Below are 14,461 nucleotides of genomic sequence, written 5' to 3'. Positions count from 1 at the left end.
GCCTATATGCGTGGCCTCGCCGACAAGCTAGCAGCTGCTGGCAAGCCTCTAGATGAGGATGAACAGATCTCCTACATCATCGCCGGGCTGGGTATGGAGTACCAGACATTGGTGTCGGCCCTCGACGCCCGCACCGACCCTGTCACGCTCGATGATCTGTTCGCTCAGATGAGCAACTTTGATCAGTGCGTGGCGATGTTCCAAGGCAGCAATGGTAGCAGCTTCAAGTCCTCCGCCAACGCCGTTGTTCGTGGTGCCGCGGTGGCTCCCGCTACCGTGGTCTGCCGCGCGGCAAGGGCAAGGGCAACGGTGGCGGAAACTACAACAACAGCAACGGTGGCGGTGCTCCTCGCACCGGTGCCGGCGGACAGCCCTCCTCCAACAACAATAGGGGCCGTCGTTCCTCCTCCAAGAATCGCCCCGATGCTGTCCGCTGTCAGATATGTAGTAAGCTTGGCCACTCCGCCAAAGACTGTTGGTACAGGTTCGAGGAAGATGAAGGTGACTCCTCCCAGGACGAAAAAGTTGTTGGTGCTGCCGAAGCTTCATACGGTGTAGATACCAATTGGTACATGGATAGTGGTGCTACAAACCACATCACCGGTGAGTTGGAGAAAGTAACCATGCGGGAGAAATACCATGGTCAAGACCAGATCCACACCGCTTCTGGAGCAGGTATGAGGATCACACATGTTGGTCATTCAGTTGTTAAAACCCCTTATCGTCCAATTCATCTCAGAAAAATACTACATGTCCCTAGTGCATCTAAAAATCTTCTTTCCGTCCATCGAATTGCCATTGATAATCATGTATTTCTCGAGTTTCACCCCTTTTTCTTTTTGATCAAGGATCAGGCAACGAAGAAGGTTCTCTACCGAGGTAGATGCGTTCGAGGGCTTTACCCGTTGATTCTGGAGTTTAGAAGATTCAATAAGCAAGCATATGGTGTCACCAAACTCTCAACGACGAGGTGGCACGATAGACTAGGGCATGCATCTTTTTCTTCAGTTGAACGATTGCTTAGGAAGAATCCATATGTTGGAGAGCGTGATATTGAAACCATTTGTGATTCTTGTCAAAGAGCTAAAACTCATCAGCTACCCTATCCAATTTCTACTAGTATTTCTACCAAACCTTTGCAACTCATCTTCTCTGTGTTGGAAATATGCCCTAGAGGCAATAATAAATTAGTTATTATTATATTTCCTTGTTCATGATAATTGTTTATTATCCATGCTATAATTGTATTGATAGGAAACTCAGATACATGTGTGGATACATAGACAACACCATGTCCCTAGTAAGCCTCTAGTTGACTAGCTCATTGATCAATAGATGGTTACGGTTTCCTGACCATGGACATTGGATGTCGTTGATAACGGGATCACATCATTAGGAGAATGATGTGATGGACAAGACCCAATCCTAAGCCTAGCACAAAGATCGTAGTTCGTATGCTAAAGCTTTTCTAAATGTCAAGTATCTTTTCCTTAGACCATGAGATTGTGCAACTCCCGGATACCGTAGGAATGCTTTGGGTGTACCAAACGTCACAACGTAACTGGGTGGCTATAAAGGTGCACTACAGGTATCTCCGAAAGTGTCTGTTGGGTTGTCACAAATCGAGACTGGGATTTGTCACTCCGTGTGACGGAGAGGTATCTCTGGGCCCACTCGGTAGGACATCATCATAATGTGCACAATGTGATCAAAGAGTTGATCGCGGGATGATGTGTTACAGAACGAGTAAAGAGACTTGCCGGTAACGAGATTGAACAAGGTATCGGTATACGGACGATCGAATCTCGGGCAAGTACAATACCGCTAGACAAAGGGAATTGTATACGGGATCGATTGAGTCCTTGACATCGTGGTTCATCCGATGAGATCATCGTGGAACATGTGGGATCCAACATGGGTATCCAGATCCCGCTGTTGGTTATTGACCGGAGAACGTCTCGGTCATGTCTGCATGGTTCCCGAACCCGTAGGGTCTACACACTTAAGGTTCGATGACGCTAGGGTTATAAAGGAAGTTTGTATGTGGTTATCGAATGTTGTTCGGAGTCCCAGATGAGATCCCGGACATCACGAGGAGTTCTGGAATAGTCCGGAGGTAAAGATTTATATATGGGAAGTCCTGTTTTGGTCACCGGAAAAGTTTCGGGTTTTTTCGGTAACGTACCGGGACCATCGGGAGGGTCCCGGGGGTCCACCAAGTGGGGCCACCAACCCCGGAGGGCTGCATGGGCCAAGTGTCGGAGGAGACCAGCCCCAGGTGGGCTGGTGCGCCCCTCACAAGGGGCCCAAGGCGCAGGGAAGAGTGGGAGGGGGCAAACCCTAGGGCAGATGGGCCCTAAGGCCCACCCCAGGTGCGCCTCCCCTCTCTCCCCCTCTGGCCGCCACCCAGATGGGATCTGGGGCTGCCGCCACCCCTGGGGAGGGAACCCTAAAGGGGGGCTCAGCCCCCTCCCCTCCCCCTATAAATAGTTGAGGTCTAGGGGCTGCCCAACACATGAGTTCCACCTCTCCCTGGCGCAGCCCTACCTCTCTCCCTTCTCCTCTCCCGCGGTGCTTGGCGAAGCCCTGCAGGATTGCCACGCTCCTCCATCACCACCACGCTATTGTGCTGCTGCTGGATGGAGTCTTCCTCAACCTCTCCCTCTCTCCTTGCTGGATCAAGGCATGGGAGATGTCACCGGGCTGTACGTGTGTTGAACGCGGAGGTGCCGTCCGTTCGGCACTAGGATCTCCGGTGATTTGGATCACGACGAGTACGACTCCTTCAACCCCGTTCTCTTGAAGGCTTCCGCTTAGCGATCTACAAGGGTATGTAGATGCACTCTCCTTCCCCTCGTTGCTGGTTTCTCCATAGATAGATCTTGGTGACACGTAGGAAAATTTTGAATTTCTGCTACGTTCCCCAACAGTGGCATCATGAGCTAGGTATATTGCGTAGATTCTTTGCACGAGTAGAACACAAAGTAGTTGTGGGCGTTGATTTTGTTCAATATGCTTACCGTTACTAGTCCAATCTTGTTTCGACGGTATTGTGGGATGAAGCGGCCCGGACCGACCTTACACGTACTCTTACGTGAGACAGATTCCACCGACTGACATGCACTTGGTGCATAAGGTGGCTAGCGGGTGCCAGTCTCTCCCACTTTAGTCGGAACGGATTCGATGAAAAGGGTCCTTATGAAGGGTAAATAGCAATTGGCATATCACGTTGTGGTTTTGCGTAGGTAAGAAACGTTCTTGCTAGAAACCCATAGCAGCCACGTAAAACATGCAAACAACAATTAGAGGACGTCTAACTTGTTTTTGCAGGGTATGCTATGTGATGTGATATGGCCAAGAAGAATGTGATGAATGATATGTGATGTATGAGATTGATCATGTTCTTGTAATAGGAATCACGACTTGCATGTCGATGAGTATGACAACCGGCAGGAGCCATAGGAGTTGTCTTAATTTATTGTATGACCTGCGTGTCATTAATCAACGCCATGTAATTACTTTACTTTATTGCTAACCGGTAGCCATAGTAGTAGAAGTAATAGTTGGCGAGACAACTTCATGAAGACACGATGATGGAGATCATGATGATGGAGATCATGGTGTCATGCCGGTGACGATGATGATCATGGAGCCCCGAAGATGGAGATCAGGAGGAGCAAAATGATATTGGCCATATCATGTCACTATTTGATTGCATGTGATGTTTATCATGTTTATGCATCTTATTTGCTTAGAACGACAGTAGTAAATAAGATGATCCCTCATTAAAATTTCAAGAAAGTGTTCCCCCTAACTGTGCACCGTTGCGAAAGTTCGTCGTTTTGAAGCACTACGTGATGATCGGGTGTGATAGATTCTTACGTTCACATACAACGGGTGTAAGCCAGATTTACACACGCGAAACACTTAGGTTAACTTGACGAGCCTAGCATGTACAGACACGGCCTCGGAACACAAGAGACCGGAAGATGTTCACCGATGATGACTAGTCCGTCTCACGTGATGATCGGACACGGCCTAGTTGACTCGGATCATGTAATCACTTAGATGACTAGAGGGATGTCTATCTGAGTGGGAGTTCATAAGATGAACTTAATTATCCTGAACATAGTCAAAAGATCTTTGCAAATTATGTCGTAAGCTCGCGCTTTAGTTCCACTGTTTAGATATGTTCCTAGAGAAAACATAGTTGAAAGTTGACAGTAGCGATTATGCAGACAGTAGAAAGCTTATGTCCTTAATGCACCGATCAGTGTGCAGAACCCCAAACGTCGTTTGTGGATGTTGCGAACATCGGACATACACATTTTGATAACTACTCCCTCTGTACCGAAATAGTTGTCGCTGGAGTAGCTGAAGTTCAGCTACTCCAGCGACAACTATTTTGGTACAAGGGGAGTACGTGATAGTTCAGTTAAACGGTTTAGAGTTTAGGCACCAAAGGCGTTTTCGAAACGTCGCGGAACATATGAGATGTTTCGAGGGCTGAAATTGGGATTTCAGGCTCGTGCCCACGTCAAGAGGTATAAGAACTCCGACGATTTTCTTAGCCTGCAAACTAAGGGAGAAAAGCTCAATCGTTGAGCTTGTGCTCAGATTGTCTGAGTGCAACAATCACTTGAATCGAGTGGGAGTTGATCTTCCAGATGAGATAGTGATGTTTCTCCAAAGTCATTGCCACCAAGCTGCTAGAGCTTCGTGATGAACTATAACATATCAGGGATAGATATGATGATCCTTGAGGTATTCGCGATGTTCAACACCGCGAATGTAGAAATCAAGAAGGAGCATCAATTGTTGATGGTTAGTGAAACCACTAGTTTCAAGAAGGGCAAGGGCAAGAAGGGGCACTTCATGAAATGGCAAATCAGTTGCTGCTCCAGTGAAGAAACCCAAGGTTGAACCCAAACCCGAGACTAAGTGCTTCTGTAATAAGGGGAACAGCCACTGGAACAGAATTACCCTAGATACTTGGTAGATGAGAAGGCAGGCAAGGTCGATAGAAGTATATTGGATATACATTATGTTAATATGTACTTTACTAGTACTCCTAGTAGCACCAGGGTATTAAGATACCGGTTCAGTTGCTAAGTGTTAGTAACTCGAAATAAAAGAGCTACGGAATAAATGGAGACTAGCTAAAGGTGAGCTGACGATATGTGTTGGAAGTGTTTCCAAGTTTGATGTGATCAAACATCGCACGCTCCCTCTACCATCAAGATTAGTATTAAACCTGAATAATTGTCATTTGGTGTTTGCGTTGAGCATGGACATGATTGGATTATGTCTATCGCAATACGGTTATTCATTTAAGGAGAATAATGGTTACTCTATTTATTTGAATAATACCTTCAACGGTCTTGCACCTAAAGGAATGGTTTATTGAATCTCGATCGTAGTGATACACATTTTCATGCCAAAAGATATAAGATAATAATGATAGTACCACTTACTTGTGGCACTTCAATGTAAGTCATATTGGTGTAAAACGCATGAAGAAGCTCCATGTTGATGGATCTTTGGACTCACTCGTTTTTGAAAAGTTTGAGACATGCGAACCATGTCTATTGGTGTATATGCATGAAGAAACTCCATGCAGATGGATCGTTTGGACTCACTTGATTTTGAATCACTTGAGATATGCAAATCATACCACATGGGCAAGATGACTGAAAAGCCTCATTTTCAGTAAGATGGAACAAGATAGCAACTTGTTGGAAGTAACACATTTTGATGTGTGCAGTCCAATGAGTGCTGAGGCATGCAGTGAATATCGTTATGTTCTTACTTCACAGATGATTCGAGTAGATGTTGAGTATATTTACTTGATGAAACACAAGTCTGAATTATTGAATGGTTCAAGTAATTTCAGAGTGAAGTTGAAGACCATTGTGACAAGAGGATAAAATGTCTATGATATGATCACAGAGATGAGTATCTGAGTTACAAGCTTTGGCACGCAATTAGGACATTGTGGAAATTGTTTCACAATTAATACCGCCTGGAACACCATAGTGTGATGGTGTGTCCGAACATCATAGTTGCACCCTATTGGATATGGTGCGTACCATGATGTCTCTTATCGAATTACCACTATCGTTCATGGGTTAGGCATTAGAGACAAACGCACTCACTTTAATAGGGCACCACGTAATTCCGTTGAGACGACACCGTTTGAACTATGGTTTGGAGAAACCTAAGTTGTCGTTTCTTGAAAGTTTGGGGCTGCGACGCTTATGTGAAAAAGTTTCAGGCTGATAAGCTCGAACCCAAAACGGATAAATGCATCTTCATAGGATACCCAAAATGGTTGGGTATACCTCCTAATTCAGATCCGAAAGCAAAAGTGATTGTTTCTAGAATCGGGTCCTTTCTCGAGGAAAGGTTTCTCTCGAAAATTGAGTGGGAGGATGGTGGAGACTTGATGAGGTTATTGAACCATCACTTCAACTAGTGTGTAGCAGGGCACAGGAAGTTGTTCCTATGGCGCCTACACCAATTGAAGTAGAAGCTTATGATAGTGATCATGAAGTTTCGGATCAAGTCACTACCGTACCTCGTAGGGTGACAAGGATGTGTACTACTTCAGAGTGGTACAGTAATCCTGTCTTGAAGGTCATGTTGCTAGACAACAATGAACCTACGAGCTATGGAGAAGCGATGGTGGGCCCATATTCCGACAAATGGTTAGAAGCCATGAAATCCGAGATAGGATCCATGTATCAGAACAAAGCATGGACTTTGGTGGACTTGCCCGATGATCGGCAAGCCATTGAGATAAATGGATCTTTAAGAAGAAGACGGACGTGGACGGTAATGTCACCGTCTATGAAGCTCGACTTGTGGCAAAGAGTTTTCACAAGTTCAAGGAAGTTGACTATGATGAGATTTTCTCATCCGTAGCGAAGCTTAAGTCCATCGGAATCATGTTAGCATTAGCTGCATTTATGAAATCTGGCAGATGGGTGTCAAAAACGAGTTTCCTTATCAGTTTTCGTAAGGAAAGGTTGTATGTAATACAATCAGAAAGGTTTTGTCGATCCTAAGGATGCTAAAAGGTATGCTAGCTCCAGCGATCCTTCTAAGGACTAGAGCAAGCATCTCGGACTTGGAATGTACGCTTTGATGAAATGATCAAAGATTTTGAGTTTATACAAAGTTCATGAGAAACTTGTATTTCCAAAGAAGTGAGTGGGAGCACTACAGAATTTCTGATGAGTATATGTTGTTGACATATTGTTGATCAGAAATGATGTAGAGTTTCTGGAAAGCATATAGGGTTATTTGAAAAGTGTTTTTCAAGTGAAAACCTGGATTAAGCTACTTGAACATTGAGCATCAAGATCTATAGGGATAGATCAAAAACGCTTAATGATACTTTCAAATGAGCATATACCTTGACATGATCTTGAAGGTGTTCAAGATGGATCAGTCAAAGAAGGAGTTCTTGCCTGAGTAGTAAGGTACGAAGTTAAGACTTAAAGCTCGACCACGGCAGAAAAGAGAGAAAGGACGAAGGTCGTCCCCTATGCTTTAGGCGTAGGCTCTATAGTATGCTATGCTAAGTACCACACCTGGTGTGTGCCTTGCCACATGTCTGGCAAGAGGGTACAAAGGTGATCTAGGAGTGGATCACCATATGGCGGTCAAAATTATCCTTAGAGGAATAAGGATATGTTTCTCGGTTATGGAGGTGATAAAGAGTTCGGCGTAAAGGGTTACGTCGATGCAAGCTTTAACACCTATCCGAATGACTCTGAGTAGCAAACAGGATACGTATAGTGGAACAACCATTTGGAATAGCTCCAAGTGGAGCGTGGAAGCAGCATTTACAATATGACATAGAGATTTGCGAAGTACATACGGATCTGAATGTTGCAGACCCGTTGACTAAAAACATCTTTCACAAGCAAAACATGATCAAACCCCAAAACTCATTGAGTCTTAATCACATGATGATGTGAACTAGTTTAATGACACTAGTAAACTCTTTGGATGTTGGTCACATGGCGATGTGACGTGTGAGTGTTAATCACATGGCGATGTGAACTAGATTATTGACTCTAGTGCAAGTGGGAGACTGTTGGAAATATGCCCTAGATGCAATAATAAATTAGTTATTATTATATTTCCTTGTTCATGATAATCGTTTATTATCCATGCTATAATTGTATTGATAGGAAACTCAGATACATGTGTGGATACATAGACAACACCATGTCCCTAGTAAGCCTCTAGTTGACTAGCTCGTTGATCAATAGATGGTTACGGTTTCCTGACCATGGACATTGGATGTCGTTGATAACGGGATCACATCATTAGGATAATGATGTGATGGACAAGACCCAATCCTAAGCCTAGCACAAAGATCGTCGTTCGTATGCTAAAGCTTTTCTAAATGCCAAGTATCTTTTCCTTAGACCATGAGATTGTGCAACTCCCAGATATCGTAGGAATGCTTTGGGTGTACCAAACGTCACAATGTAACTGGGTGGCTATAAAGGTGCACTACAGGTATCTCCGAAAGTGTCTGTTGGGTTGTCATGAATCGAGACTGGGATTTGTCACTCCGTGTGATGGAGAGGTATCTCTGGGCCCACTCGGTAGGACATCATCATAATGTGCACAATGTGATCAAAGAGTTGATCGCGGGATGATGTGTTACGGAACAAGTAAAGAGACCTGCCGGTAACGAGATTGAATAAGGTATCGGTATACCGACGATCGAATCTCGGGCAAGTACAATACCGCTAGACAAAGGGAATTGTATACGGGATCGATTGAGTCCTTGACATCATGGTTCATCTAATGAGATCATCATGGAACATGTGGAAGCCAACATGGGTATCCAGATCCTGCTGTTGGTTATTGACCGGAAAACGTCTCGGTCATGTCTGCATGGTTCCCGAACCCGTAGGGTCTACACACTTAAGGTTCGATGATGCTAGGGTTATAAAGGAAGTTTGTATGTGGTTATCGAATGTTGTTCGGAGTCCCGGATGAGATCCCGGACGTCATGAGGAGTTCCGGAATGGTCTGGAGGTAAAGATTTATATATGGGAAGTCCTGTTTTGGTCACCAGAAAAGTTTCGGGTTTTTTCGGTAACGTACCGGGACCACCGGGAGGGTTCTGGGGGTCCACCAAGTGGGTCCACCAACCCCGGAGGGCTGCATGGGCCAAGTGTGGGAGGGGACCAGCCCCAGGTGGGCTGGTGCGCCCCCCACAAGGGGCCCAAGGCGCAGGGAAGAGTGGGAGGGGGCAAACCCTAGGGCAGATGGGCCCTAAGGCCCACCCCAGGTGCGCCTCCCCTCTCTCCCCTCTGGCTGCCACCCAGATGGGATCTGGGGGCTGCCACCACCCCTAGGGAGGGAACCCTAGAGGGGGCGCAGCCCCCTCCCCTCCACCTATAAATAGTTGAGGTCTAGGGGCTGCCCAACACATGAGTTCCACCTCTCCCTGGCGCAGCCCTACCTCTCTCCCTTCTCCTCTCCTGCGGTGCTTGGCGAAGCCCTTCAGGATTGCCACACTCCTCCATCACCACCACGCCATTGTGCTGCTGCTGGATGGAGTCTTCCTCAACCTCTCCCTCTCTCCTTGCTGGATCAAGGCATGGGAGACGTCACCGGGCTGTACGTGTGTTGAACGCGGAGGTGTCGTCCGTTCGGCACTAGGATCTCCGGTGATTTGGATCACGACGAGTACGACTCCTTCAACCCCGTTCTCTTGAACGCTTCCGCTTAGCGATCTACAAGGGTATTTAGATGCACTCTCCTTCCCCTCGTTGCTGGTTTCTCCATAGATAGATCTTGGTGACACGTAGGAAAATTTTGAATTTCTGCTATGTTCCCCAACACTCTGATGTATGGGGGCCTGCCCCCAGTTCAGTTGGTAGACACACATACTATGTTAGTTTCATCAATGACTATAGCAAGTACTCCTGGATCTATCTTCTTAAGAAACGATCCGATGTTTTTCAAGTGTTTCAAAACTTCCAAGCTCTTGTTGAACGAAAGTTTGATAGCAAAATCATTGTTGTCCAATCTGATTGGGGAGGGGAGTACGAAAAATTAAACTCCTTTTTCCAAACTCTCGGTGTCTCTCACCAAGTGTCATGCCCTCATGCTCATCAACAGAATGGGTCTGCTGAAAGCAAACACAGACACATTGTTGAGGTTGGACTTGCCCTTTTAGCTGGCGCATCCATGCCCCTTAAATTTTGGGACGAAGCCTTTCTAGCCGCTGTTCACATCATTAACATGTTGCCTAGTAAAGTCATCAACAATGAAACTCCAGTTGAACGACTCCTCCATACCAAACCAGACTACACATCGCTTCGTGTCTTTGGTTGTGCATGCTGGCCAAATCTTAGGCCATACAATCAGTGTAAACTCATGTTTCGCTCAACACAATGTGTTTTCTTAGGCTATAGTCCCCAACACAAGGGCGTAAAATGCCTTGATGTTCCTACTGGACGCATCTACATATCCCGTGACGTTGTTTTTGATGAAACCAAATTTCCTTTCGCTGATCTACACCCCAATGCCGGTGCACTTCTTTGCAAAGAAATCCTTCTTCTACCTCCGAGTCTTGTTGGCAATCATGGGGAACACAACTGCAATGATCACATGACTAATCCTCCTAATACCTTGGCTGAATTGTGTGATGATGCAGACCAGCACAGCGAAGGCGATGCAGCAAACAGATTTGAAAATAATGAAGAAACAGCCCAAACAGGGCGATATTTCATGTGCAGGGACTTGGGGTACAAATCTACATCGGGATCCGCTCCTCGCCAGGACGACAGGCTATCTCCTTCGGGATCCACCCCGTCTGCACGCGTGCGGGCCGCAGGCGCCAGCGATCTGCCTGACAGGGACCGCCCCGACCGCTCTAGCTCGGTCACGCGGCACGTCTCCACCAACCCGGAGCCCTTCTCCGACCCGCACCAATCACCGGCTGCCACGTGGCGGTCTCCAAGTCGCTTCCACGACTCCGTCCGCTGCTATGTGCGGCATCCGCACCAACCGACCGGCGCGGGCTCCCATGAGCCGACCGCTGCAGGCGCTGTGGCCCTGACGCACCCACCTGGTCCGGAATCTGGCGCCACCCCTTCTGCTCCTCGGGATGTCGCGACGCCCGGAACCTCTGTGCTTCACCGCACTGCTCCATCACGCCCTTCAGCCGCAGACAATCCTGATCCAGAGGCGCCTGCTTCATCACCAGCCTCGGGATCACCAGGGGGATCTGCTATGGATTCTCCCGGATCTTCTGCGATTACTGCTACTACAGCGCCTGCTACAGCACCTCGGACACGTCTCCAAAGAGGGGTAACTCAACCTGTGAATTATAAAAAAAATCTCAAGTATGGTCTGGCATGTTCCACAGGTGAACCACAGTCTTTGCATGAGGCACTTGGTGACACACGTTGGAAACAAGCTATGGATGAAGAATACAAGGCACTTCTGAAAAACAACACCTGGCACTTAGTTCCCCCACAACAAGGTAAAAATCTCATTGACTGTAAGTGGGTCTTCAGGATCAAAAAAAGGTCTGATGGAACTATTGATCGCTACAAAGCTCGACTCGTTGCAAAAGGCTTCAAGCAATGGTATGGTTTAGATTACGAGGACACCTTTAGTCCCGTTGTCAAAGTTGCAACTATCCGCTTGGTTTTGTCTATTGCTGTATCCAGGGGATGGACTCTCAGGCAGCTAGATGTTCAGAACGCGTTCCTCCATGGTGTTCTGGAAGAGGAAGTATATATGAAGCAACCTCCTGGGTTTGAAAACAAGAACACTCCCTCTCATGTCTGCAAACTTGACAAAGCACTGTATGGGCTCAAACAAGCCCCCAGGGCCTGGTACTCACGACTCAGTCAGAAAATGCAGCCACTTGGTTTTATTCCATCCAAGTCTGATACATCCCTGTTCATCTACAATAAGTTGAACACAACTATATTTGTACTTATTTATGTAGATGACATTATTGTTACCAGCTCATCTAATGATGCATTGACATGATTGTTAAAGGACTTGGGTGCAGAATTTGCACTCAAAGACCTAGGAGACTTGCACTTCTTCCTAGGCATTGAAGTCAAGAAACTTGGAGATGGACTGCATCTTTCTCAGGAGAAATATGCCAATGATATTGTTAAAAGAGTTGGACTGCAAGGTTGTAAGCCATCACCAACCCCTTTGTCTAGTACAGAAAAATTGTCTATTACAGAAGGAGAACTCCTGAATCAGGAAGATAGCACTAAATACAGAAGTCTGGTAGGTGCCCTTCAGTACTTGACAATTACTAGGCCAGATATCTCATTTGCTGTTAACAAAATTTGCCAGTTTCTTCATGCACCTACTACAAATCATTGGACTGCTGCAAAGCGTATAGTCAGATATGTAAAAGCCACTGTGAATGTTGGTCTCACCTTTAACAAGTCTTCATCTACCCTTGTTAGTGCCTTCTCAGACTCTGATTGGGCAGGAGATATTGATGATAGACGTTCAACTAGTGGCTTTGCAATATTTTTTGGACCTAATCTCATATCTTGGTGTGCAAAGAAACAGGCCACTCTCTCAAGATCAAGCACAGAGGCAGAATATAAAGCATTAGCAAATGCTACAGCTGAGATAATCTGGGTACAGTCCATGCTCAAGGAACTTGGTATAAGACAAAGTCAAGCTCCTTGTCTTTGGTGTGACAATCTTGGTGCCACGTATTTGGCTGCTAATCCTGTCTTTCATGCAAGAACAAAACATATTGAGATAGATTTCCACTTTGTTCGAGAAAGAGTTGCTAACAAAAGATTGGAGATCCGTTTTGTTCATTCTAGAGACCAAGTTGCAGATGGATTCACCAAGGCATTACCAACAAAGAATTTTGAAGAATTCAAGCGTAATCTCAACTTGACCAAGCTGTGATTAAGGGAGGGTGTTAAACATATTGTAACGTGACATATTGTAACGTAGCATATAGCACCGGCTTGGTTGTTAGGATCGATCTATCCTCCTGTAACCGTAGCCTCATCTCTCCCTCTCTTTCATTGGTTCACAAATTGTAATCCAAACCGATTGTATGCGCTATCCAGGGAGGTGCGCCCCTGTTATATAAACACGCAGCGCGCCCCTCCAACGAGGTAAGACGCTTAAGCCAATCTTCACAAGAGCAACTCTTCAGATCTATAGTTCTCAGGCATGCCGAACACCACATCCAGTTTGATTTTTCCCGAGAAGTGTGCCTCTTGACTGGGGATAATACCTCTAAAGGTGGTGTTGCTTTGCTCGATGCTTGACCTATCCCATCTGCATCTTATCGAGCGTGTCCTCATAGATGAGGTTAAGTCCACTACCGCCGTCCATGAGCACTTTAGTAAGCCGAAAACCATCAACGATGGGGTTTAGTACTAAGGCAGCGGGTGCTCGGACTGGCCGAGCCTTTGGTTCGTCTTTGGCCGTAAAGGTTATTGCCGTGTCGTTCCATGGGCTCAGTGCGGTAACTTGATGGACTTCGGCGAGGTCGCATAGCGCCCATTTGCGCCGATTGTTAGAAAAAGAAAGTCTCAAAGACTGTTAGGACATTAAAGTTGTCCTTCTCCGGTGAGTATCCTTCTAGAGTTGTGGTGAGGATGGCCTCTCCACTTTTTGCTATTTTTGGAAGTACCTAGCATGCCCGGAGGCTATGGGTTGGGACTATGTGCGGAGTGGTATGGATCGGGCAGGGTTTGTCCAATAGTTCGTCAAGAACGGACATGTGTCCCGCGAAGGGCTTGTTCTTCTTGCCCATAGCCCGGTGATCGGGTGACCCGTCGGGGTATATTCTTTTAGCCCGGGCCGCATGCTGCATCGAGGTGGTGGGCTCCAGTTGAGTTTTTTGGGCCCTCCATATGCTTTCCATCGCATAGTACTTTTATACTACATGCGATAATTATGTAACTCTGTATGTGGCGACGGTCGAGGGCATTCAATATCCCTTCGTCTATGCAATTACGGTGGAAAACCAAAACTGCGTCGTCGTCTGAGCAGTCCTTGATCCTGTTTTTAACAAGCAGGAATCTGGCCCAAAAGTGATGGACCGTTTCCTGGTGCTGCTGCCGCACATACATCAGGTCATATATATCTGGAGGACCTGAGTTGCTTGGAGAATATAGATTGTGGTGGGTGGGTGGATTAAATTTTGGATAATGTCCCATGTCTGTGTTTGGAGCCGATATGGCTTCCGAAGTAACCGGTTCGGGTCCGGTTAAGCGCAAAGGCTCCGGCAATCCTACACCTAGACCAGAGTCCGGTGGGAGTAAAGTCCCGTCCGGAGGGGAAGTATCCGGCTCAGGGGATTCGAGGACCTGAACATACTTGGTCCGCAATATAGGGAGGGAAGTGTTTGTGGCCGGTTCCTCGACGACCGCCACGAAGTGGGTGATCGGTGGGTGATTAATTTCCCTCT

The 14,461-nt window shown here is 46.5% G+C and overlaps 1 pseudogene; it reads left to right on the top strand.

Annotated features, from left to right (window-relative positions):
• The first annotated feature begins 45 nt into the window (after positions 1–45).
• LOC123118181 (uncharacterized) lies at positions 46–184 on the top strand (annotated as a pseudogene).
• The last annotated feature ends 14,277 nt before the right edge of the window (positions 185–14,461 follow it).

Source organism: Triticum aestivum, chromosome 5B (assembly GCF_018294505.1).
Source record: "Triticum aestivum cultivar Chinese Spring chromosome 5B, IWGSC CS RefSeq v2.1, whole genome shotgun sequence".
Classification (NCBI taxonomy): Eukaryota; Viridiplantae; Streptophyta; class Magnoliopsida; order Poales; family Poaceae; genus Triticum; species Triticum aestivum.
Note: the sequence above shows the minus strand (reverse complement) of the source record. Positions and strands in the feature narration are given on the sequence as shown.